Here is a 27,318-nt window from a genome sequence, read left to right as displayed (position 1 = left end):
GTCTTCGGAGCAAGGACAAGGGATCCTCAAGCAGCGTTCGTGGACGCACTGGCAATTCCATGGAACTTTCGGCTGCCATACGTGTTCCCTCCAGTGTCACTCCTGCCCAGAGTTATAAGGAAGTTCAAGCAAAAAGGAGGAATCTCTGATCGCTCCAGCGTGGCCCAGATGGCATTGGTTCTCAGACCTTCAGGGTCTCTCGACAGAGCATCCCCTTCTACTTCCGCAGCGCCCAGATCTCCTCATTCAGCGCCCTTGTGTATATCAGGATTTTGCCCGATTGGCTTTGACGGTGTGGCTCTTGAAGCTTCCGTCTTAAGGACCAAAGCATTTTCTGAGGCGGTCATTCAAACCATGTTGAAGGCCCGGAAACCGGCTTCTGCTTGGATTTACCATAGGGTCTGGAATTCTTACTTTGCTTGGTGTGCATCTAACAATCATGACGCTTACAAGTTTAGTACGGCCAAACTTTTGGCCTTTCTACAACAAGACCTGGACTTGGGCCTTCGTCTAGCCTCCATCAAGGTTCATATTTCTGCCTTGCCGGTTTGGTTTCAGAGAAAATAGGATTTTACTTACCGGTAAATCTATTTCTCGTAGTCCGTAGAGGATCCTGGGACTCCGTAAGGACCATGGGGGGGATAGATGGGCTTCGCAGGAGATAGGGCACTTTAAGAAAGCTTTGGATTCTGGGTGTGCACTGGCTCCTCCCTCTATGCCCCTCCTCCAGACCCCAGTTAGGGAAACTGTGCCCAGAGGAGATGGACAGCACGAGGAAGGATTTTTGTAAATCTAAGGGCGAGATTCATACCAGCCACACCAATCACACCGTATAACTTGTGATAAACTACCCAGTTAACACTATGAACAACAACATAGCCTCGGTCCAACCGATAAAACTACAACATAACCCTTATGTAAGCCATAACTATATACAAGTCATGCAGAAGAAATCCGCACTTGGGACGGGCGCCCAGCATCCTCTACGGACTACGAGAAATAGATTTACCGGTAAGTAAAATCTTATTTTCTCTAACGTCCTAGAGGATGCTGGACAAAGCTCCCAAACGGGCAGGAGAGTGCGGATGACTCTGCAGCACCGATTGAGCAATCAGGAGGTCCTCATCAGCCAGGGTATCAAACTTATAGAACTTTGGAAAGGTGTTTGAACCCGACCAAGTAGCAGCTCGGCACAGCTGTAGTGCCGAGACCCCTCGGGCAGTCGCCCAAGACGAGCCCACTTTCCTAGTGGAATGGGCATTGACTGATTTAGGCAACGGCAACCTAGCCGTAGAATGCGCTTGCTGAATCGTGTTACAGATCCAGCGAGCAATAGTCTGCTTTGAAGCAGGGGCACCAATCTTGTTGGTCGCATGCAGGATAAACAGTGTATCTGTTTTTCTGACTCTAGCCGTTCTGGCTACGTAAATTTTCAAAGCCCTGACCACATCAAGTGACTCGGAATCCTCCAAGTCACGCGTAGCCACAGGCACCACAATAGGTTGTTTCATATGAAAGGATGAAACCCTTTTGGCAGGAATTGAGGACGGGTCCGCAATTCCGCTCTATCCATATGGAAAATCAGATAGGGGCTTTTATGTGACAAAGCCGCTAATCCCGACACTCGCCTAGCCAACGCCAAGGCTAATAACATGACCACCTTCCAAGTGAGATATTTTAACTCCACCGTTTTAAGTGGTACAAACCAGTGTGACTTAAGGAACTTAACACCACGTTAAGGTCCCAGGCTCCACCGGAGGTACAAAAGGAGGCTGAATATGCAGCCCTCCCTTCACAAAAGTCTGAACTTCTGGGAGAGTAGCCAATTCTTTTTGAAAGAAAATAGATAGGGCCGAAATCTGAACCTTAATGGAGCCTAATTTTAGGCCCAAAATCACACCAGTTTGTAGAAAGTGAAGGAAACTGCCCATATGGAATTCTTCCGTAGGAGCATTCCTGGCCTTATACCAAGAAACATATTTTCGCCATATACAGTGATAATGTTTAGATGTCACGTCCTTCCTAGACAGGTCCTGTCTTAGAGAAAGAGGCCACGGATCTTCTGTAAGCATTTCCTGCAGATCCGGATACCAGGTCCTTCATGGCCAATCTGGAACAATGAGGATTGTTCTCACTCCTCTTTTTCTTATTATTCTCAACCCTTGGGTATGATAGGAAGAGGAGGAAATACATAGACTGACTGGAACACCCACGGTGTCACTAGAGCGTCTACCGCTACTGCCTGAGGGTCTCTTGACCTGGCGCAATAACTCGGCAGCTTTGTATTGAGGCGGGACGCCATCATGTCTATCTGTGGCAATCCCCACCGAATTGCAATCTGTGCGAAGACTTCCTGATGACGTCCCCACTCTCCAGGACGTAGGTCGTGTCTGCTGAGGAAGTCTGCTTCCCAGTTGTCCACTCCAGGAATGAACACTGCTGACAGTGCGCTTACATGATTCTCCGCCTAGCGAAGAATTATGGTGGCTTCCGCCATCGCCACTCTGCTCCTTGTGCCGCCTTGGCGGTTTACATGAGCTACTGCGGTGACGTTGTCTGACCGGATCAGCACCGGCTGGTCGCGAAGTAAGGTCTCCGCTTGACGTAGGGCGTTGTATATGGCCCTTAGTTCCAAGATGTTGATGTGAAGACAAGGTTCTTGACTTGACCAAAGACCTTGGAAATTTCTTCCCTGTGTGACTGCTCCCCAACCTCGAAGGCTCGTGTCCGTGGTCACCAGGATCCAGTCCTGAATGCCGAACCTGCGGCCCTATAGAAGGTGAGCACTCTGCAGCCACCACAGAAGAGATACCCTGGCCCTGGGGGATAGGGTGATCAACTGATGAATCTGTAGATGTGACCCGGACCACTTGTCCAGTAGGTCCCATTTGAAAGTCCTCGCATGGAACCTGCCGAAGGGAATGTTTTTCTCCGGACTCCAGTGCAGGGATGCCCTGACACCTGTCTTGGTTTCAATAGGTTCCTGACCAGAGTCCTGAGTTCCTGGGCCTTCTCTATCTGAAGGTAAACCCATTTCTGGTTCGTATCCAGAATCATACCCAAAAAGGGTAGACGAGTCATAGGAACCAACTGTGACTTCGGGATATTGAGAATCCAACCGTGTTGCTGTGACACCTTCAGCGAAAGTGACACGCTGTACAACAACGGCTCTTTTAATCTCGCCCTTATTAGGAGATCATCCAAGTATGGGATAACTGATTCCTTGCTTGCGTAGGAGCATCATCATTTCCGCCAAATTACCCTGAAATTGGAAATGACAATACTGTACCGCAATTCTCCGGAACGCCTGATGGGGTGGATAAATGGGAACATGAAGGTATGCAGCCTTTATGTCTAGCTACACCCTAAAATCCCCCCCTTCCAGGCTGGCGATGATCGCTCTGAGCGATTCCACTTTAAATTTGAACCTTTTCCAGTATAGGTTCAGAGATTTTAATTTTAAAATAGGTCTGACCGAACCGTACGGTTTCGGGACTACAGCCAAGGCTGAGTAATATCCCCTTCCTTGTTGCAGGAGGGGAACCTTGAGCACCACCTGTTGGAGATACAATGTGTGAATTGTATTTGATATCATCTCCCTTTCTGGGGGAGAAGCCGGTAGGTCCGATAAGGAAGACCGGCGAGGAGGCACCTTTTGAATTCCAGCTTGTAACCCTGAGAACAATTTATATTGCCCCGGGATCCACCTGTGAGTGAACTCAGATGTGGCTGAAGAGACGAAGACGTGCTCCCACTGGGACGGACTCCCTTAGCGGAGCTCCAGCGTGCGGTGGATGTAGTAGAGGCCGGGGAGGACTTCTGTTCCTGGGAACTAGCTGTGCCCTTACCTCTGGTAAGAAAGGGCGCTCCTCGTACTTTCTTGTTTTTCTGCGACCGAAAACACGGCATTTGAGAATGTCGTGCTTTCTTAGGCTGTGAGGGAATATAAGAATTACCAGCTATAGCTGTGGAGACCAGGTCCGAGAGCCCTTCTCCACACAATTCCTCAGCCTTGTAAGGTAAAACCTCCATATGCCCCATTTAGTCGGCATCACCTGTCCAGTGCATGTTCCACAGGACACGTCTAGCAGAAATCGACATAGCGTTGACTCTAGAACTCAGTAGATTAATGTCTCTTTGGGCATGTCTTATATACAAGATAGCATCTTTATATATATATATATATATATATATATAGACACACACACACACACTAGGGTCAATAACATGGTATCCTTATCTAGGGTTTCAATTTCCGCTGATAAGGTATCTGTCCACGCTGCTACAGCACTATAAACCCATGCCGACACAATCGCCGGTCTGAGTAGTGTATCAGAATGTGTGTAAATGGACTTCAAAGTACTTTTACTGCATGCTATCTGCAGGATCTGAGGATAGCTGTTAAGCCAGCGCTACCTTTTGGGTAAACGTGACAATGCCTTGTCCACCCTAGGGGAAGATTTCCATCGTATCCTGGCCCTAGTAGGGAAAGGATACTCCCTGAGAATTCTTTTTGGGAATCTGCAGTTTCTTGTCTGGAGATTCCCGCTCTTTTTCTTCATGAGAGGAGGGAAATTTACCTCAGCTTTCTTCCCCTTAAACATGTGTACCCTCGTGTCAGGGACAGATGAGTCATCAGTGATATGCAAAACATCTTTTATTACAATAATCATATATTGAATACTTTTCTGCCAGTTTTGGCTGTACTTTGCATTATCGTAGTCGACACTGGAGTCAGACTCCGTGTCGATATCAGAGTCTATTATTTTGGATAGTGAGCGTTGTGAGACTCTGAAGGTCTCTGCGACATAGGGACAGACATGGGTAGATTCCCTGTCTGTTCTCTAATCTTTTGTGCAATAAATTTACCTCAGCACTTACTTTTACCTATCCAAACAGGTGTCGGCGTTGTCGACGGAGACACCACACACACACACACATTTGCTCCATCTCTTCCTTAGGAGAGCCTTTTACCTCAGACATGTCGACACACACGTACCGACACACCACACACTCAGGGAATGCTCTTCTGAAGACAGTTCCCCTACAAGGCCCTTTGGAGAGACAGAGAGAGAGTATGCCAGCACACACCCCAGCGCTATATGACCCAGGAAAAAACACAGCAATTTAATGTTTACCCAGTAGCGCTGTTATTATCTGCGCCGAATTATGTGCCCCCCCTCTTCTTTAAAACCCTCTCTTCTACCGTGGTATAAGCAGGGGAGAGTCCGGGGAGCTTCCTCTCAGCGGTGTTGTGGAGAAAAACATGGCGCTGGTGAGTGCTGAGGGAGAAGCCCCGCCCCTTCGGCGGCGGGCTTCAGTCCCGCTAAAAGTGTAAAATTGGCGGGGGCTCATGCATATATACAGTGTCCAGCTGTATATATGCTATACTTTTGCCAAAAAGAGGTTTATATTGCTGCCCAGGGCGCCCCCCCTGCGCCCTGCACCCTTACAGTGACCGGAGTGTGTGAGGTGTAGTGGAGCAATGGCGCACAGCTGCAGTGCTGTGCGTTACCTCTGTGAAGCACCGAAGGCTTCTGCCGCCTGAGACGTCTTCTGTCTTTTTTTCTTCTGGCTCTGTGAGGAGAACGGCGGCGCGGATCTGGGAGTGAACACCCAGGACGAACCTGTGTTCACCCCCTCTGGAGCTAATGGTGTCCAGTAGCCGAGGAAGCAGAGCCTATCAGTTAAGTAGGTCTGCCCCTCTCTCCTCAGTCCCTCGATGCAGGGAGCCTGTTGCCAGCAGTGCTCCCTGTAAAAAATAGAGAAAAAATCCAAACAAAAATGCTTTCTAGGCAGAGAACTCAGGGGAGCTCCCTGCAGTGCACCCATTTCCCTCTGGGCACAGTGTAAAAACTGGGGTCTGGAGGAGGGGCGTAGAGGGAGGAGCCAGTGCACACCCAGAATCCAAAGCTTTCTTAAAGTGCCCTATCTCCTGCGGAGCCCGTCTATCCCCCCCATGGTCCTTACGGAGTCCCAGCATCCTCTAGGACGTTAGAGAAAAATTGCGACCTTACCTGATGTGCATACATTCACTCAGGGTGTGTTGCGGATTCAACCTCCTTATGTCCCGCCGGTGGCTCCTTGGGACTTGGTGGTTTTGGGGGCGTTGCAAGGTTCTCCATTCGAGCCTCTTGAATCTGCAGACCTTAAGTAGCTTTCTCTTAAGGTGTTGTTTCTGCTGGCTATTGCCTCTGCTAGACGGGTGTCGGATTTGGGTTCCTTGTCTTGTAGGTCACCATATCGGATTTTTCCCCGTGATCGGGCGGTTCTTAGAACACGCCCTGGATATTTATTGAAGGTTGTGTCTTCTTTCCACCTTAATCAGGAGATCGTGGTTCCGGCATTTGCCTCTCCCGATTTGTCTGCCAAAGAACGGTCTTTGGATGTGGTACGGGCTCTCCGTATCTACGTGAAGAGAACTGTCTCCATCAGGAAGTTGGATTCTCTCTTTGTTCTGTTTGGCTTTCATAAACATGACTGGCCTGTTCACAAGTAGGCCCTGGCCAGATGGATTAGAATGGTGATTGCACATGCTTATGTACAGGCTGGCCTTCCAGCTCCTGCTACCATAAAGGCCCATTCTACTCGGTCGGTTGGACCTTCTTGGGCGGCCCGCCGTGGTGCAACCCTTGAACAATTGTGCAAGGCGGCTATGTGGTCCTCAGTGAACACGTTCATAAGGTTCTATGCCTTTGATACTTCCGCCTCCCAGGATGCTTCCTTTGGACGCCGGGTTCTTGTGCCCACTACAGTGTGTCCCCTCCCATAAGGAACTGCTTTAGGACATCCCCAATGTCATTCCCTGTGGAGCCCAGTGTACCCCGCAGTAGAAAACGAGATTTATGGTAAGAACTTACAGTTGTTAAATCTCTTTCTGCGAGGTCACTGGGCTCCACAGGGCTCCCACCCTGACGCACTTAGCTTCTTTGGATTGGTATGGCATTAGCCGCTGACACTTTCTCCTGTCGTGAGTGTGTGGTGTTTGTGACTACTAACAGTTGTCGTCTCTTTTACCTGCTACTGCATTGGACTGGTTAACAAAAACTGAGCTCCTGTGCAGGGAGGCGGGGTTATAGAGGAGGCGGCACTAGGCATTCTGGGAACAGTCAAAGCTTTGAGCCTGTTGGTGCCTCGGATCAAGATCCTACTCTACACCCCAATGTCATTCCCTGTGGAGCCCAGTGTACCCCGCAGAAAGAGATTTAACAATGGTAAGTTCTTACCATAAATCTCGTTTTACCAAAGCTAACTGTACTTATGTCCAACATATTTATTTTTGTTTTACGTACAGTAGAATTCAATTCCATTTCCATGTTCCCCTCTACTTTCTAAACTTTTCTTATTTCAAATAATTGTTATTTGCCTGCATCTAAAAATCCCTGTATAACGCAGTGGAGAACCATACTATCCTTCATGCTAACCGGGACCGTTTGCTTCTAAAGATATAATCCTGTGCAAATTGTAGTCTCCCAGTAGTTGCGCACAGTGTCCCCATACTCCCCTTCCCCAGTACAAGCATATACATTTAAGCATGGACTGCTACATAGGTGATAATGTGCAACTTACCTGGCTTTTTCAAAGCACTAAAAATGCTTTACAAATTCAAATCCTGGTATTTGCTATGTTCTGCTAATATTGTGAAGCCAGAAAAAAAAAAAAGCACATCAAGCGGGTATGATTCATAAACCAGTTTCATTAGTAAACACAGGAACAATTTCAGCTATATCTTGAAAAGATAAACCAGACATCCCTTGTGGAAGTCACTGCTCACACAGATGGCCCTGCTCAGCTATTAGAATAAGATGTGAATCGGAAAAAAACAACAATGATTTTGCAATTTGTTCTGTTAATGGTAGAAGGTGGAATGTCCATTCCCATTATATGCTATAATAAAATAATGCAGCAATAAATAGTAATACATCCAGTATTGTACATTAACATATATAAAGCCTGTGAAATATCTAGTTAAATAATACAATTATAAATAACTTAAGTGTTTCATTCAGTATCCTAATTGGCCTATTCCCCCAGACGAGAGACACCCTGGCACATTTCTGCTGTACACTGCCACCTCCTATTGGATGGTAAACTTTATCAGCGGGAGACTGACGTTACTACCTACAACGTGAGAAGCCAGTCATCTGGTAATTAAATGTTGACCTTGGGCCCACGACCGTGCTGGCTAGGAGTTAGCGGCAGTTTTGAACTGCCGGCTGCTTGTGCGACTGAGAGGGAAACAATATACAAGTACTGCGTTCAATATCTTGTTAACTACCGGCTTTGATAGTTTTACATTTACTGAACTACACACTATGGTCCAATTTAAATGCCCAGCATACTGTATACAAGAATTATTTGCAAGCTCTATAGCTTTTGGATACATTAGAACCAAGTGGATTGTCATTTCAAATTGGATACTGTGGGGTATATGCAATTGCGGTCGAATTCCCGAAAAAGTCGAAAAACGGGACATTTTCGACCCCCCAAAAAATTCGACAATGCAATTCAGTACCTTTCGTCAAAAAAAAACGGACTTTCCAAATTCGACTTTTTGAAATTCGACATTTGTCAAATTCGACATTTCTGCAATGGTACAAATGCGGCAATTCGACAAAAGTATATTCAATTGAAGTTTGGAAATTCGACAACAGTGCTTTTAGACAGTAAATTCGTCATTTTCAATCCGCCACACTTTGGTGGCGGAATCTAATAAATTTTTTTAAAAACATGTTTTTTTTGGTGTTTTTTTTAATTGGTAATAGCATATCTATTTATATTAGAAGGGATTAGGTACTTGGTTTGTCTATTTTGGAGGCACAAGTATTATTTATATATTTTTTAAAATATTTTTTTTAATTTTTTTTAAATGGAATGGTAAAAATCAGAAAAAAATTGCGTGGGGTCTCCCCTCCTAAGCATAACCAGCCTCGGGCTCTTCGAGCCGGTCCTGGTTCTAAAAATCCGGGTAAAAAACTGACAAGGGATCCCCCGTATTTTTAAAACCAGCACCGGGCTCTGCGCCTGGTGCTGGGGCAAAAAATACGGGGGACAAAAAGAGTAGGGGTCCCCCGTATTTTTTACACCAGCATCGGGCTCCACTAGCTGGGTAGATAATGCCACAGCCGGGGGTCACTTTTATACAGCGCCCTGCGGCCGTGGCATTAAATATCCAACTAGTCACCCCTGGCCGGGGTACCCTGGGGGAGTGGGGACCCCTTCAATCAAGGGGTCCCCCCCAGCCACCCAAGGGCCAGGGGTGCAGCCCGAGGCTGTCCCCCCCATCCAAGGGCTGCGGATGGGGGGCTGATAGCCTTGAGAAAATTGAAAGAATATTGTTTTTTCCAGTAGTACTACAAGTCCCAGCAAGCCCCCCCACAAGCTGGTACTTGGAGAACCACAAGTACCAGCATGCGGGAGAAAAACGGGCCCGCTGGTACCTGTAGTTCTACTGGGAAAAAAATACCCAAATAAAAACAGGAGACACACACCGTGAAAGTAAAACTTTATTTCACACATGTCGACACACACACATACTTACCTATGTTCACACGCCGACCTCTGCCCACTTGTCCAAGTAGAATCCACGTGTACCTGTGAATAAAATTATACTCACCTGATCCAGTGTCCAGATTATAATCCACGTACTTGGCAAAAAAAACAAAAAAACGAACACCCGCACCAGGCGGACTGAAAGGGGTCCCATGTTTACACATGGGACCCCTTTCCCCGAATGCAGAGACCCCCCAGTGACTGCTGTAACAGAAAGGTCTCTTCAGCCAATCAGGAAGCGCCACTTCGTGGCACTCACCTGATTGGCTCTGCGCGTCTAAGCTCAGACGCGCATTGCACAGCTCCCTCCATTAATTTGAATGGTGGGAACTTTGTGGTCAGCGGTGAGGGCTGACCGCGGGTAACCCCGCCGCTGACCGCAAAGTTCCCACCATTGAAACTAATGGAGGGAGCTGTGCGATGCGCTGTCTGAGTGCAGACGCGCATACAGCCAATCAGGAGAGTGCCACGAAGTGGCGCTTCCTGATTGGCTGAAGAGACCTTTCTGTGACAGCAGTCACGGGGGGGTCTCTGCATTCGGGGAAAGGGGTCCCATGTGTAAACATGGGACCCCTTTCAGTCCGCCTGGTCCGGGTGTTCGTTTTTTTTTTTTTGCCAAGTACGTGGATTATAATCTGGACACTGGATCAGGTGAGTATAATTTTATTCACAGGTACACGTGGATTCTACTTGGACAAGTGGACAGAGGTCGGCGTGTGAACATAGGTAAGTATGTGTGTGTGTCGACATGTGTGAAATAAAAAGTTTTACTTTCACAGTGTGTGTCTCCTGTTTTTATTTGGGTATTTTTTTCCCAGTAGAACTACAGGTACCAGCGGGCCCGTTTTTCTCCCGCATGCTGGTACTTGTGGTTCTCCAAGTACCAGCTTGCGGGAGAGGCTTGCTGGGACTTGTAGTACTACTGGAAAAAAACAATATTCTTTCAATTTTCTCAAGGCTATCAGCCCCCCATCCGCAGCCCTTGGATGGGGGGGACAGCCTCGGGCTTCACCCCTGGCCCTTGGGTGACTGGGGGGGACCCCTTGATTGAAGGGGTCCCCACTCCCCCAGGGTACCCCGGCCAGGGGTGACTAGTTGGATATTTAATGTCACGGCCGCAGGGTGCTGTATAAAGGTGACCCCCGGCTGTGACATTATCTGTCCAGCTAGTGGAGCCCGATGCTGGTGTAAAGAATACGGGGGACCCCTACGCTTTTCGTCCCCCGTATTTTTTGCACCAGCACCAGGCGCAGAGCCCGGTGCTGGTTTTAAAAATACGGGGGATCCCCTGTCAGTTTTTCCCCCGGATTTTTAGAACCAGGACCGGCTCAAAGAGGCAGAGGCTGGTTATGCTTTGGAGGGGGAACCCCACGCAATTTTTTTTCTGGATTTTTACCGTTTTTTTAAAATCGGAACAAAATCCGTCAAATCGGCCGTTTTTCTACAGCGGGACTGTCGAATCCGTTTTTTATTGAATATGTTGAATTTCGGCACCCACTTGCCGGAATTCGACGGGCGAATTGTGTCGAATTAAAAAACGGGAGAAAAATTGCCGCAATTCGCCGGCAATTGCATATACCACAAGCTTTGACAAAAGACTTTTATTGTTACAATACCTACAGTATATTTATACATTTATCAAGAGCATGCCATTTGGCATATGAAAGCTTATTTCCGTATGGACTATTGACTAGGAGTGTTTTTTTTTAGTACAGTCAGGGACGGATTCAGAGCAAAATGGTGGGGGGCACCATGACAGGGGAAGTAGAGGGGGAGTGCTCCTGGGAAAGTTGGTGTGGCCTCAGGGCATGGCCTCAAAAGTAACGCTGTATCCAAATGATGGGGTGAGAGTGATGCCTTGGAGAGGCATAGGGGGATAGGAGAGGCATAGGGGGATAGGAGAGAGGGTTATGGGGTACAATGACACTGGGGAGAGGAAGAGATAGAGGGGCACGAAGAGGCAGTGGGTGACAGGGAGAGGCAGTGGATGATGCCAGGGAGAGGAATTGGATGACACCAGGGGGAGGCAGTTGGTGACAAGAGAGGGGTGTGATGAGAAGAAGTATTGGGAGATGGAGAGGAAGTTGGTGACAGGGAAAAGATGATGGGGAAAAGCAGTAAGTGATATGGTGACAGAGAGGCAGTGGGTGACAAAGTGAGTGTGATGCTACCCCCCCCCCCCCCACACACACACACACACACACACATATATCAGTGACTGGCATATGCATATTATTCTTGCGCTCCAGTCATTTATTTACCAGTGCATTCTTAATTTTTAAGAAAACCTAGGTAGATAATACAATTATAAATAACATGTTTAATTCATATCCTAACTGACCTATCTCCTTGCTCCCAGTTTACAAAAATAGGATTTTGGTACTTACCAGGTAAATCCTTTTCTTTGCATCCATAGGGGGCACTGGAGTACTCTTGGGATATGGACGGCCTCCATAGAAACAGGGCACTGAATATTTAAATTTAGAACACTCCACCCCTCCATATCCCAGAGTACCTCAGTGTTTTTTACTGAGCCGAACAGGAGCTATAGAGAGGTTGACAATGGAGTATTACATATAACATAACGGACAACAATGAAGTTGACACATAACGTTACTGACAACTAAACAGTTGACACCATAACCAGCACTTGATAATTTGAACCAGTCGGTGAGAGTGTGTTACCATAAGATCCCCTGAACTTACCACAAACCAGGTAAAAACTGCTCTGGGTGGGCGTCCAGTGCCCCTATGGATTCAAAGAAAAGGATTTACCTGGTAAGTACCAAAATCCTATTTTCTTTTTCATCCACTAGGGGTCACTGGAGTACTCTTGGGACGTACCAAAGCTTCCCCCGTGGGCGGGAGAGCTGTTTGGCACCTGTAACACTAGGCGGCCAAAGCTAGATGCTGATGCCGCAAACGTATCAAACTTGTAAAAGCGCACAAACGTGTGCACGAAAGACCATGTAGCCGCACGGCAAAGCTGCATCGTAGAAGCTCCACGACCAGCTGCCCATGAAGTTCCCACAGAACGTGTGGAATGAGCTGTTACTGATGTAGGCGGCTGTAACCTAGCATGAAGGTAAGCCTGACGTATGGTCAGTTTTATCCATCTGGATAAGGTCTGCTTAGAAGCTGGCCAACCCATCTTGGCAGCATCATAGAGAACAAACAACGTATCCGTTTTACGAACTGTAGACGTTCGGGATACATAAATGCGTAATGCGCGTACCACATCCAGAGTTCCAGAATGTGCTGCAACACAGGAACTACTATTGGTTGATTGATGTGAAAAGATGACACTACCTTTGGTAAGAAAGCGGGATTCGTCCGAAGTTCCGCTCTGTCATCATGAAACACCAAATACGGTGGCTTGCATTACAAGGCACCCAAATCTGAAACACGCCTTGTCGAAGCTAAGGCTAGAAGAAAATTGTTTTCCAAGTGAGAAACTTTATATCCACTTGCTGTAAGGGTTCAAAATATGAAGACTGTAAGAAATCTAAAACCAGATTCAAGTCCCATGGCGCTGTAGGTGGAATGAATGGAGGCTGTACTCTGAGGAAACCTTTCAGAAAAGTGTGTACCGACGGCAATAGAGCCAATCGTCTTTGAAAATAAATTGACAACGCAGATACCTGCACCTTTAGTGTAGATAAACGTAGTCCTCCATCTAACCCCGTCTGTAGAAATAACAAAAGACGAGATAACTTGAAAGCTGATGTCGGAAACTTCCGAGCTTCACACTAACCTATATAGGCACGCCAAATTCTGTAATAATGAGCTGCCATAACTGGCTTCCTAGCACGTAACATGGTTGGTATAACCGATTCCGGAATGCCCTCTCTTCTTAAGAGGGCGGTCTCAACAGCCACCCCGTCAAACGCAGCCGCGCTAAATCGGGGTAAAGGAACGGACCCTGTTGTAACAAGTCCGGACATAGAGGGAGCGGCCAAGGATCGTCTGCGAGTAGTCCGTGGAGATCCGAGAACCAAGCTCTTCGAGGCCAATGAGGAGCCACTAGTATGACTGTGACAGACTCTCTTTTGATCCGTTTTAGCACCAGAGGGAGCAGCGGAAATGGTGGAAACAGATACACTAGGCTGTACGGCCAAGCGATTGTGAGAGCATCCACCGCCACTGCCTTTGGATCTCTCGTTCTGGACACATACTGGAGCGTTTGGTGATTGTGGCGAGACGCCATCAGGTCCACCTGAGGGTAACCCCACCGCTGAATCAACATGTGAAACACCTCTGGATTTAATGCCCATTCTCCTGGATGAAAATCCAGACGGCTGAGATAATCCGCCTCCCAGTTGTCCACTCCCGGAATGAACACTGCCGACAATATCACCTGGTGGTATTCTGCCCAATTGAGGATTCGAGCTACTTCCCGCATTGCCATGCGGCTTCTCGTTCCTCCTTGTTTGTTGATGTATGCGACTGCCGTTGCGTTGTCTGACTGCACTTGGACAGTCTGAGAGCGAAGCATGTGTACTGCTTGTCGTAGTGCATTGTAAATTGCGTGGAGTTCCAGGACATTTATAGACAGCAATCTTTCGTGATCCGCCCGGAGACCCTGGAGCTGACAATTTTGAACTACAGCTCCTCAACCTCTGAGACTCGCGTCCGTCGTTAGAATTATCCAATTCCAGCCGCCGAACAGTTTCCCTGCGGTTAAATTGTGTACCTTGAGCCACCAGAGTAGAGACACCCTTGCCCTTGGCGACAACCTCAGCCTGTGGTGAAACTGCAGATGCGAGCCCGACCATTGTGCAAGCACATCCAGTTGAAATGGACGTGAGTGAAATCTTCCGAACTGAAACGCTTCGAAAGCCGCCACCATTGTTCCTAAGAGGCGAATGCACAAATGTACCGAGACTGTGCGTGGCTTGAGCACTAATTGTACCAGATGGTGAATAATCTGTACTTTCTGTTGTGGTAGGTAAATTCTTTGATTTACCGTATCGAGAATCATACCTAGGAATTGAAGGCGTTGAGACGGAATGAGATGTGATTTCTTGAAGTTGACAATCCAACCGTGGTGAACCAGTACATTGTACGTTAGCAGCGCATGTTGGAGAAGCATTTGTTGAGACGGGGCTTTGATGAGCAGATTGTCTAAATACAGAACTATTGTCACTCCCAGGGATCTGAGATGAGCTATCATCACAGACATCACTTTGGTGAATACCCGAGGCGCTGACGAAAGGCCAAACGGTAGAGCCTGAAACTGGTAATGGTTCTGGCGTATTGCAAACCGCAAGAACCTCTGATGAGGCTGCCAAATCGGATGTGTAAGTACGCATTCTTGAGATCTAGCGCAATCATGAATTCCTTTGGCTCTAAACCTGCAATCACTGAGCGCAGAGATTCCATCTTGAATCTGTAGTAAGTTACGTACCGATTGAGACCCTTTAAGTTCAATAATGGCCTGACTGAGCCATCCGGCTTCGGTACCACAAACAGACTGGAATAAATAAGAATTTACTCACCGGTAATTCTATTTCTCGTAGTCCGTAGTGGATGCTGGGAACTCCGTAAGGACCATGGGGAATAGACGGGCTCCGCAGGAGACTGGGCACTCTAAAAGAAAGATTAGGTACTATCTGGTGTGCACTGGCTCCTCCCTCTATGCCCCTCCTCCAGACCTCAGTTAAGGAAACTGTGCCCGGAAGAGCTGACACAACAAGGAAAGGATTTGGAATCCAGGGTAAGACTCATACCAGCCACACCAATCACACCGTACAACTCGTGATAACCATACCCAGTTAACAGCATGAACAATAACTGAGCCTCAGTAACAGATGGCTCAAAACAATAACCCTTTAGTTAAGCAATAACTATATACATATATTGCAGAGAGACTGCACTTGGGACGGGCGCCCAGCATCCACTACGGACTACGAGAAATAGAATTACCGGTGAGTAAATTCTTATTTTCTCTGACGTCCTAGTGGATGCTGGGAACTCCGTAAGGACCATGGGGATTATACCAAAGCTCCCAAACGGGCGGGAGAGTGCGGATGACTCTGCAGCACCGAATGAACAAAGGCAAGGTCCTCCTCAGCCAGGGTATCAAACTTGTAGAACTTAGCAAATGTGTTTGAACCCGACCAAGTAGCAGCTTGGCAAAGCTGTAAAGCCGAGACCCCTCAGGCAGCCGTCCAAGAAGAGCCCACCTTCCTTGTGGAATGGGCTTTTACTGATTTAGGATGCGGCAATCCTGCCGCAGAATGAGCTTGCTGAATCGTGTTACAGATCCAGCGCGCAATAGTTTGCTTTGAAGCAGGAGCACCCAGCTTGTTGGGTGCATGCAGGATAAACAGCGAGTCAGCTTTCCTGACTCCAGCCGTCCTGGCTACATAGATTTTCAAAGCCCTGACTACCTCTAGTAACTTGGAGTCCTCCAAGTCCCGAGTAGCCGCAGGCACCACAATAGGTTTGTTCAAATGAAACGCTGATACCACCTTAGGGAGAAATTGGGGACGAGTCCTCAATTCTGCCCTGTCCATATGGAAGATCAGATAAGGGTTTTTACATGACAAAACCGCCAATACTGACACACGCCTAGCCGAAGCTAAGGCCAATAGCATGACCACTTTCCACGTGAGATATTTTAGCTCCATGGTCTTAAGTGGCTCAAACCAGTGGGATTTCAGGAAATCCAACACAACGTTAAGATCCCAAGGTGCCACCGGTGGCACAAAAGGAGGCTGAATATGCAGCACCCCCGGAACAACGTCTGAACTTCAGGCAGTGAAGCCAGTTAATTTTTAGAGAAAACGTATAGGGCCGAAATCTTGACCTTTATGGATCCTAATTTTAGGCCCATAGTCACTCCTGACTGTAGGAAGTGCAGGAATCGACCCCGCTGGAATTCCTCTGTAGGGCCTTCCCGGCCTAACACCAAGCAACCTATTTTCGCCATATACAGTGAAAAAGTCTTGCTGTCACGTCTTTCCTAGCCTTTATCAGCGTAGGAATAACTGCATCCGGAATGCCCTTTTCCGCTAGGATCCGGCGTTCAACCGCCATGCCGTCAAATGCAGCCGCGGTAAATTTTGGAACAGACAGGGCCCCTGTTGCAACATGTCCTGTCTGAGAGGCAGAAGCCCTGAGTCCTCTGAGAGCATTTCCTGCAGCTCCGGGTACCGAGTCCTTCTTGGCCAATTCGGAGCAGAGAATATTGTTTACACTCCTCCTTTTATTACAATTCTCAGCCCTTGGGTATGAGAGGAAGAGGAGGGAATACAGAGACCAACTGGAACACCCACAATGTTACTAGTGCGACCACAGCTATCACCTAAGGGTCCCTTGACCCGGCGTAAAACCTTTTTTAGCTTTTTATTGAGGTGGGACGCCATCTAGTCCACCTTAGGCAGTTCCCATCAATTTGCAAACTGCGTGAAGACTTCCTGATGAAGTCCCCACTTTCCCGGGTGGAGGTCGTGCCTGCTGAGGAAGTCTGCTTCCCAGTTGTCCACTCCCGGAATGAACACTGCTGACAGTGCGCTTACTTGATTCTCCGCCCAGCGAAGAATTCTGGGGGCTTCTACCCTCGCCACCCTGCTCCTTGTGCCGCCTTGGCGGTTTACATGAACCCCTGCGGTCTGACTAGATCAGAACCGGTTGGTCGCGAAGCAGGATCTCCGCTTGACTTAGGGCGTTGTATATGGCCCTTAGTTCCAGGATATTGGCGTGAAGGCAAGTCTTGACCACAGACCTTGGAAATTTCTTCCCTGTGTAACTGCCCCCCACCCTCGGAGGCTTGCATCCGTGGTCACCAGGATCCAGTCCTGAATGCCGAATCTGCGGCCCTCGAGAAGGTGAGCCCTCTGCAACCACCACAGGAGAGATACCCTGGCCCTGGGGGATAGGGTGATTAACCGATGCCTCTGAAGAGGTGATCCGGACCACTTGTCCAGTAAGTCCCATTGGAAAGTCCTCGCATGGTACCTGCCTAAGGGGATGGCCTCGTATGATGCCACCATCCTTCCCAGGACTCGAGTGCAGTGATGCACTGACACCTGTTTTGGTTTTAATAGATTCCTGACCAGTGTCATGAGCTCCTGAGCTCTCTCTATCGGGAGATAAACCCTTTTCTGGTCTGTGTCTAGGATCGTGCCTAGGAGAGGCAGATGAGCTGTAGGAACCAACTGCGACTTTGGAATATATAGAATCCAACCGTGTTGCCGTTACACTTCCAGAGAAAGTGATACGCTGTTCAGCAACTGCTCTCTTGATCTCGCTTTTATGAGGAGATCGTCCAAGTACGTGATAATAGTGACACCTTGCTTCCGCAGGAGCACAATCATATCCGCCATTACCATGGTGAATATTCTCGGGGCCTTGGAGAGACCAAACGGCAACATCTGAAATTGGTAATGCCAATCCCGTACCGCAATTCTGAGGTACGCCTAATGAGGTGGATAAATGGGGACCTGAAGGTATGCATCCCTTATGTCCCGATTCACAATAAAGTCTCCCCCTTTTTAGGCTTCCACTGACCGCTCTTAGCGATTCCATCTTGAACTTGAACCTTCTCAGGTATATGTTCAGGGATTTTTAATTCAATATGGGTCTGACCGAACCGTCTGGTTTCGGGATTACAACATGGTCTAATAATAACACCCTCTTGTTGAAGGAGGGGACCCTTGACCACCACTTGTTAAAGATACAATTTGTGAATTGCAGTTAACACTGGCTCCCTCTCTTGGGGGGGAAGCCCGCAGGGCCGTCTGTGAGGGGGCATCTTCTCACAGTCCAGCTTGTATCCCTGAGACACAATATCTATTGCCCAGGGATCGAACAGGGAGTGAACCCACTTGTGGCTGAACTTACGAAGGCGTGTCCCCACCGGGCCTAGCTCCGCCTGTGGAGCCCCAGCGACATTGGTGGATTTTTGTAGGTGCCGGGGAGGACTACTGTTCCTGGGAACTAGCTGCCCGGCTCTGACAAGAAAGGACGCACCTCAGACTTTCTTGTTTCTTTATTCGAAAGGCTGCATTTAATAATGTTGTGCTTTCTTAGGCTGTGCAGGAATATAAGGCAAACTAGCAGAATTACCAGCTATAGCTGTGGAGACCAGGCCCGAGAACCCTTCTCCACACAATCCTCAGCCTTCCATATGCCTCTTAAGTCGGCATCATCTGTCCAATGCATATTCTACAGGACACGTCAAGCAGAGATCGACATAGCTTTGACTCTAGGACCCAGTATACTCATGTCTCTTTGGGCATGCTTTATAACTATATATCTATCACTTAAGACAGCATCTTTAATATATTTATATTGCATACTAGGGTCTCATCTCTGCTGATAAGGTACCTGTCCACGCTGCCACAGCGCTATAAACCCATGCCGACACCATCGCCGGTCTGGGTAGTATACTAGAATGTACACGCTATCTGCAGGATCCCTGAGAATAGCAAGTGCTACTGTCTGTGCAAACAGGACACCCCAGGGGAAGATTCTCAACATATCCTGGCCCTAGTGGGGAAAGGATACAGCCTGAGAAATCTCTTGTGGGAAGCTGCCGTCTCTTGTCTGGAGATTCCCGCTCTTTTTCCTCATAAGAGGAGGGAAATTTACCTCAGCATTCTTCCCCTTAAACATGTGTACTCTCGTGTCAGGGACAGATGAGTCATCAGTGATATGCAAATCATCTTTTATTTCAATAATCATATATTGAATACCTTCTAGCCATCTTGGCTGTAACTTTGCATTATCGTAGTCGACAGTGGAGTTAAACTCCATGTCGATACCAGTGTTTGTTATTATGGATAGTGAGCATTGAGAGACTCTGAAAGTCTCTGTGACATAGGGACAGACCTGGGTAGATTTCCTGTCTGTTCCCTAACCTTTTGTGCAATAAATTCACCTTAGCACTTACACATATCCAAACAGGTGTCGGCGTTGTCGACGGAGACACCCTCTCACACACATATCCGCTCTATCACCTCCTTAGAGGAGCCTTTTACCTCAGACATGTCGACACACGCGTACCGACACACCACACACACAGGGGATGCTCTATTTGAGGACAGTTCCCCCACAAGGCCCTTTGGAGAGACAGAGAGAGTATGCCAGCACACACCCCAGCGCTATATAACCCAGGGATTACACTACAACTCAGTGTTTACCCAGTAGCTGCTGTATATACAATTTTTGCGCCTAAATTTATGTGCCCCCCCTCTCTTTTCACCCTTTGTGTACCAGGATACTGCCGGGGAGAGCCTGGGGAGCTTCCTTCCAGCGGAGCTGTGAAGAGAAAATGGTGCTGGTGTGCTGAGGAAGAAGGCCCGGCCCCCTCAGCGGTGGGCTTCTGTCCTGTTTCTGACTAAAAATGGCGGGGGTTTTACACATATACAGTTTTCCAGACTGTAGTATGTGTATATATTGCCAAAAGGTACTCTTATTGCTGCCCAGGGCGCCCGCCCCCCCCCCCCCCCAGCGCCCTGCACCCTACAGTGACCGGAGTGTGTGGTGTGCAGTGGGAGCAATGGCGCACAGCTGCAGTGCTGTGCGCTACCTTAATGAAGACCGGAGTCTTCTGCCGCCGATTTTATCTCCTTCTTCTGTCTTCTGTATATACAAATACTTTCTTTCTAGCAAGCTCAGGAGAGCCCACTAGGAGCACCCAGCTCTGGCCGGGCACAGATTCTAACTGAGGTCTGGAGGAGGGGCATAGAGGGAGGAGCCAGTGCACACCAGATAGTACCTAATCTTTCTTTTAGAGTGCCCAGTCTCCTGCGGAGCCCGTCTATTCCCCATGGTCCTTACGGAGTTCCCAGCATCCACTAGGACGTCAGAGAAATAACCCTGACCCTGTTGGTGTACAGGGACCGGAATCAAAACTGCTGAATCCAGTAGGGACTGAATGGCAATTTGCAGAACCGCCCTCTTGTCGTCCGACAGAGGCAGTCCTGTCTTGAAAAACCGCAGTGGCGGAAGACAGTCGAACTCTATTTTGTAACCTCTTAACACTAAATTGCGGATCCACCCATCAGCGGATGTCTGGAAACACGCCAAATGGAACGTCTGAAGGCGTGCTTCCACAATCGGAGAACCGAGATGGGCTGGTAGCCCGTCATGCCACTGGCTTGTCGGTGACCTTAGCGTCCTGACGACTTGTGTTGGTTTGTTGGAAACCACGTCCACGACCCCGTCTACAAGGCGTGGCTGTTCCTCTGCCACGTCCGCAAAAGGACTGAGGTCTAAAGGATTTGAACGCTGGTCCAGAGTACCTCCGTCTTGGTACCGGTGGAGGAAATGGTAAGAAAACAGACTTTCCTCCCGTGGCCTCAGAAATCCATTTGTCCAATTCCGGACCAAACAACTTCTCGCCACCGTAAGGTAACGCCTCTATACCTCTTTTGACCTCTGCCTCCGCTTGCCAAGAATGCAGCCAGAGTGCTCGTCGTGCCGTAACTAGGGACGATGAAAGGCGAGAAGTGAGCTGACAGACGTCAGTAGAAGCTGTACATAGATACTCTGCAGCCTCACACATTTGATCAGCAAGAAGTATAAGGTGTTCGTCATGTAGGGCAGACTTGAGTTCTGTTATCCATACTATGAGCGCCTTAGTGACCCAGATGCCAACCAAGCCAGGTCTCAGCAGCACTCCTGCTGCTACATACATGGACTTTAGCATAGTTTCTATTTTGCGATCTGAAGGGTCTTTAAGCGTAGTAGCAGCTGTCACTGGTATGGTTAATTTCTTTGTAAGTTTCGATACTGACGAATCAACTATTGGTGGATTCTCCCATGTACATGTCACAGAATCTGGAAACGGGTAACTAGACTTAAATCTGCGAGGTATAGAAAACCGTTTATCTGGAGTCTGTCGTGTTTCTACTAACATCTTATTAAGAGACTCCGAAACAGGAAAACACATTGGAGTTCTCTGTCGTTTAGTAAATACGACCTGATCATTTGTCAGAGGCTCCTCAGTTGCTGTAAACTTCAGAGACTGACGCACCGCTCTGATGAGATTATCAATGCCTGAGCTGTTAAAATCCTCACTATCTGACTCCACTTCGCCCTCCTCACCCTCATCTTGTGCCGTGAGGTCTGGCATGGAATCGTCAGAATGCAACATAGCAGAAACTGGTAAATCATAAGAGATATGAAATTTATCCCGTCTACCCAAAATGGATTTGGAACTTTCGCAAGGCTGAGACGCCTCCGGTAGTTCTGGCGGTCTCACCCTAGACACAGATCTTGCCGCTTCCCGCTCTTGTCGAGCGGCGGTCAATTCTGATTGCAACCCAGCCAGTACATTGGCTAGCATTTCCCATGGAGGGTCCGGGGAGGAAACTGGCTTTAAAACCGGAGCAGAAATTGTATTCGGAACTGAATCCACAAAACATACTGTACATGTGGTAGATCCATCCGGTAACACACTGCTACAGACTTTGCAGTGATGCTTTTTAATTTTTGCTGGTGCCTTACTCATTATGGAGACAGACAATACAATACACAAAAAACAGACACTTGCACGACTCAGTAAAATAGTAGTAAGGTGTCTCTATATATATATATATATCTGGCCAAGTGCAGTACACGTGGCCAGTACTATGAAATGTGATCCCAAATTCCCACTAACACCCCTGCGCTTCCGGTGGAGTAGAGATGTAGTACTGGAACGTTCTGGAATCACAGCAGGAAGACACAGGAAGCATGGTTAAAATGGCTGCCATGCTTAAAATCATAGTCACAGTACAGGTTACAAGCTTATAAACTGATACAGGTTGAGTATCCCATATCCAAATATTCCGAAATACGGAATATTCCGAAATACGGACTTTTTTGAGTGAGATAGTGAAACCTTTGTTTTCTGATGGGTCAATGTACACAAACTTTGTTTAATACACAAAGTTATTAAAAATATTGTATTAAATGACCTTCAGGCTGTGTGTATAGGGTGTATATGAAACATAAATGAATTGTGTGAATGTACACACACTTTGTTTAATGCACAAAGTTATAAAAAAATAAGATTTTACTCACCGGTAAATCTATTTCTCGTAGTCCGTAGTGGATGCTGGGACTCCGTAAGGACCATGGGGAATAGCGGCTCCGCAGGAGACTGGGCACAACTAAAGAAAGCTTTAGGACTACCTGGTGTGCACTGGCTCCTCCCACTATGACCCTCCTCCAGACCTCAGTTAGGATACTGTGCCCAGAAGAGCTGACACAATAAGGAAGGATTTTGAATCCCGGGTAAGACTCATACCAGCCACACCAATCACACCGTATAACTCGTGATACTATACCCAGTTAACAGTATGAAATATAACTGAGCCTCTCAACAGATGGCTCAACAATAACCCTTTAGTTAGGCAATAACTATATACAAGTATTGCAGACAATCCGCACTTGGGATGGGCGCCCAGCATCCACTACGGACTACGAGAAATAGATTTACCGGTGAGTAAAATCTTATTTTCTCTGACGTCCTAAGTGGATGCTGGGACTCCGTAAGGACCATGGGGATTATACCAAAGCTCCCAAACGGGCGGGAGAGTGCGGATGACTCTGCAGCACCGAATGAGCAAACTCTAGGTCCTCCTCAGCCAGGGTATCAAACTTGTAGACTCTTGCAAAAGTGTTTGAACCCGACCAAGTAACAGCTCGGCAAATTTGTAAAGCCGAGACCCCTCGGGCAGCCGCCCAAGAAGAGCCCACTTTCCTCGTGGAATGGGCTTTTACAGATTTAGGGTGCAACAGACCAGCCGCAGAATGTGCAAGTTGAATCGTGCTACAGATCCAGCGAGCAATAGTCTGCTTAGAAGCAGGAGCACCCAGCTTGTTGGGTGCATACAGGATAAATAGAGAGTCAGTTTTCCTGACTCCAGCCATCCTGGAAACATATATTTTTCAGGGCCCTGACTACGTCCAGTAACTTGGAATCCTCCAAGTCCCAAGTAGCCGCAGGCACCACAATAGGTTGGTTCACATGAAAAACTGATACTACCTTAGGAAGGAATTGGGAACGAGTCCTCAATTCCGCCCTATCCATATAAAAAAATTAGATAAGGGCTTTTGCATGATAAAGCCGCTAATTCTGATACACGCCTGGCCGACGCCAAGGCCAACAGCATGACCACTTTCCACGTGAGGTATTTTAGCTCCACGGATTTAAGTGGCTCAACCCAATGCGACTTCAGGAAATCCAACACCACGTTGAGATCCCACGGTGCCACTGGAGGCACAAACGGGGGCTGACTATGCAGCACTCCCTTAACAAAAGTCTGAACTTCAGGCAGTGAAGTCAGTTCTATTTTGGAAGAAAATCGATAGAGCCGAAATCTGGACCTTAATGGAACCCAATTTTAGGCCCATAGTCACCCCTGACTGTAGGAAGAGCAGAAATCGACCTAGCTGAAATTCCTCCGTTGGGGCCTTCCTGGCCTCACAGCACGCAACATATTTCCGCCATATGCGGTGATAATGGTTTGCGTTCACTTCTTTCCTAGCTTTAATTAGTGTAGGGATAACTTCCTCCTGAATGCCCTTTTCCTTCAGGATCCGGCGTTCAACCGCCACGCCGTCAAACGCAGCCGCGGTAAGTCTTGGAACAGACAGGGCCCCTGCTGCAGCAGGTCCTGTCTGAGCGGCAGAGGCCATGGGTCCTCTGAGATCATTTCTTGGAGTTCTGGGTACCAAGCTCTTCTTGGCCAATCCGGAACAATGAGTATAGTTCTTACTCCTCTCCTTCTTATTATTCTCATTACCCTGGGTATGAGAGGCAGAGAAGGGAACACATACACCGACTGGTACACCCACAGTGTTACCAGAGCGTCCACAGCTATCGCCTGAGGGTCCCTTGACCTGGCGCAATATCTTTTTAGCTTTTTGTTGAGGCGGGACGCCATCATGTCCACCTGTGGCCTTACCCAACGGTGTACAATCATTTGGAAGACTTCTGGATGAAGTCCCCACTCTCCCGGGTGGAGGTCGTGTCTGCTGAGAAAGTCTGTTTTCCAGTTGTCCACTCCGGGAATGAACACTGCTGACAGTGCTAACACATGATTTTCCGCCCATCGGAGAATCCTTGTGGCTTCTGCCATCGCCATCCTGCTTCTTGTGCCGCCCTGTCGGTTTACATGAGCGACCGCCGTGATGTTGTCTGACTGGATCAGCACCGGCCGGTGTTGAAGCAGGGGTCTAGCCTGACTTAGGGCATTGTAAATGGCCCTTAGTTCCAGAATATTTTTGTGTAGGGAAGTCTCCTGACTTGTCCATAGTCCTTGGAAGTTTCTTCCCTGTGTGACTGCCCCCCAGCCTCGAAGGCTGGCATCCGTGGTCACCAGGACCCAGTCCTGTATGCCGAATCTGCGGCCCTCTAGAAGATGAGCACTCTGCAGCCACCACAACAGCGACACCCTGGCCCTTGGAGACAGGGTTATCCGCCGATGCATCTGAAGATGCGTCCCGGACCACTTGTCCAACAGATCCCACTGGAAGATCCTTGCATGGGACCTGGCGAATGGAATTTCTTCGTAAGAAGCTACCATCTTTCCCAGGGCTCGCGTGCATTGATGCACCGACACCTGTATTTGTATTAGGAGGTCTCTTGTCTAGAGACGACAACTCCTTGGACTTCTCCTCTGGGAGAAACCCTTTTTATCCTGTTCTGTGTCCAGAACCATACCCAGGAACAGTAGACGCGTCGTAGGAACCAGCTGCGACTTTGGAATATTCAGAATCCAGCCGTGCTGTTGTAGCACTTCCCGAGATAGTGCTACTCCGACGAACAACTGCTCCCTGGACCTCGCCTTTATAAGGAGATCGTCCAAGTACGGGATAATTATTTCGGCCATTACCTTGGTAAATACCCTCGGTGCCGGGGACAGACCAACGGCAACGTCTGGAATTGGTAATGACAATCCTGTACCACAATTTTGAGGTACTCCTGGTGAGGAGGGTAAATAGGGACATGCAGGTAAGCATCCTTGATGTCCAGTGATACCATGAAATTCTCCAGGCTTGCAATAATCGCCCTGAGCAATTCCATGTTGAACTTGAACCTTGGTATATAAGTGTTCAAGGATTTCAATTTTAGAATGGGTCTCACCGAACCGTCTGGTTTCGGTACCACAAACATTTTGGAATAGTAACCCCGACCTTGTTGAAGGAGGGGTACCTTGATTTCACCTGCTGAAAGTACAGCTTGTGAATTGCCGCCAGTACTACCTCCCTTTCTCCGAGGGCAGCAGGCAAGGCTGATGTGAGGTAACGGCGAGGGGGAGTCGCCTCGAACTCCAGCTTGTATCCCTGTGATACTACTTGCAGAACCTAGGGATCCACCTGTGGGCAAGCCCACTGGTCCCTGAAGTTCCTGAGACGCGCCCCCACCGCACCTGTCTCCACCTGTGGAGCCCCAGCGTCATGCGGTGGACTCAGAGGAAGCGGGGGAAGATTTTTGATCCTGGGAACTGGCTGTCTGGTGCAGCTTTTTCCTTCTTCTCTTGTCTCTGTGCAGAAAGGAAGCGCCTTTGACCCGCTTGCTTTTCTGAAGCCGAAAGGACTGTACCTGAAAATACGGTGCTTTCTTAGGCTGTGAGGAAACTTGAGGTAAAAATTTTTCTTCCCAGCTGTTGCTGTGGATACGAGGTCCCAGAGACCATCCCCAAACAATTCCTCACCCTTATAAGGCTGAATCTCCATGTGCCTTTTAAAGGCAGCATCACCTGTCCACTGCCGGGTCTCTAATAGCCTCCTGGCAGAATGGACATTGCATTAATTCTGGATGCCAGCCGGCAAATATCCCTCTGTGCATCCCTCATATATAAGACGACGTCTTTAATATGCTCTATGTTAGCAAAATAATATCCCTGTCTAGGGTATTAATATTATCTGACAGGTATCAGACCACGCTGCAGCAGCACTATTTATGCTGAGGCAATTGCAGGTCTCAGTATAGTACCTGAGTGTGTATATACAGACTTCAGGATAGCCTCCTGCTTTTTATCAGCAGGCTCCTTCAAAGTGGCCGTATCCCAAGATGGCAGTGCCACCTTTTTTGACAAACGTGTGAGCGCCTTATCCACCCTAGGGGATATCTCCCAACGTGACCTATCCTCTGGCGGGAAAGGGTACGCCAGCAGTAACTTTTTAGAAATTACCAGTTTCTTATCGGGGGAACCCACGCTCTTTACACACTTCATTCACTCATCTGATGGGGGAACAAAACACTGGCTGCTTTTTCTCCCTAAACATAAAACCCCTTTTATGTGGTACTTGGGTTCATGTCAGAAATGTGTAACACATTTTTCATTGCAACGGATGTTCCTAGTGGATTGTGTATATGTCTCAACCTCGTCGACACTGGAGTCAGACTCCGTGTCGACATCTGTGTCTGCCATCTGAGGTAATGGGCGTTTTTTGAGCCCCTGATGGCCTTTGAGACGCCTGGGCAGGCGCGGGCTGAGAAGCCGGCTGTCCCACAGCTGTTACGTCATCCAGCCTTTTATGTAAGGAGTTGACATTGTCGGTTAATACCTTCCACCTATCCATCCACTCTGGTGTCGGCCCCACAGGGGGCGACATCCCATTTATCGGCCTCTGCTCCGCCTCCACGCAACCTTCCTCATCCAACATGTCGACACAGCCGTACCGACACACCGCACACACACAGGGAATGCTCTGACTGAGGACAGGACCCCACAAAGTCCTTTGGGGAGACAGACAGAGTATGCCAGCACACACCAGAGCGCTATATAATGCAGGGATTAACACTATAACTGAGTGATT

Source organism: Pseudophryne corroboree, chromosome 4 (assembly GCF_028390025.1).
Source record: "Pseudophryne corroboree isolate aPseCor3 chromosome 4, aPseCor3.hap2, whole genome shotgun sequence".
NCBI classification, from domain to species: domain Eukaryota; kingdom Metazoa; phylum Chordata; class Amphibia; order Anura; family Myobatrachidae; genus Pseudophryne; species Pseudophryne corroboree.
Note: the sequence above shows the minus strand (reverse complement) of the source record.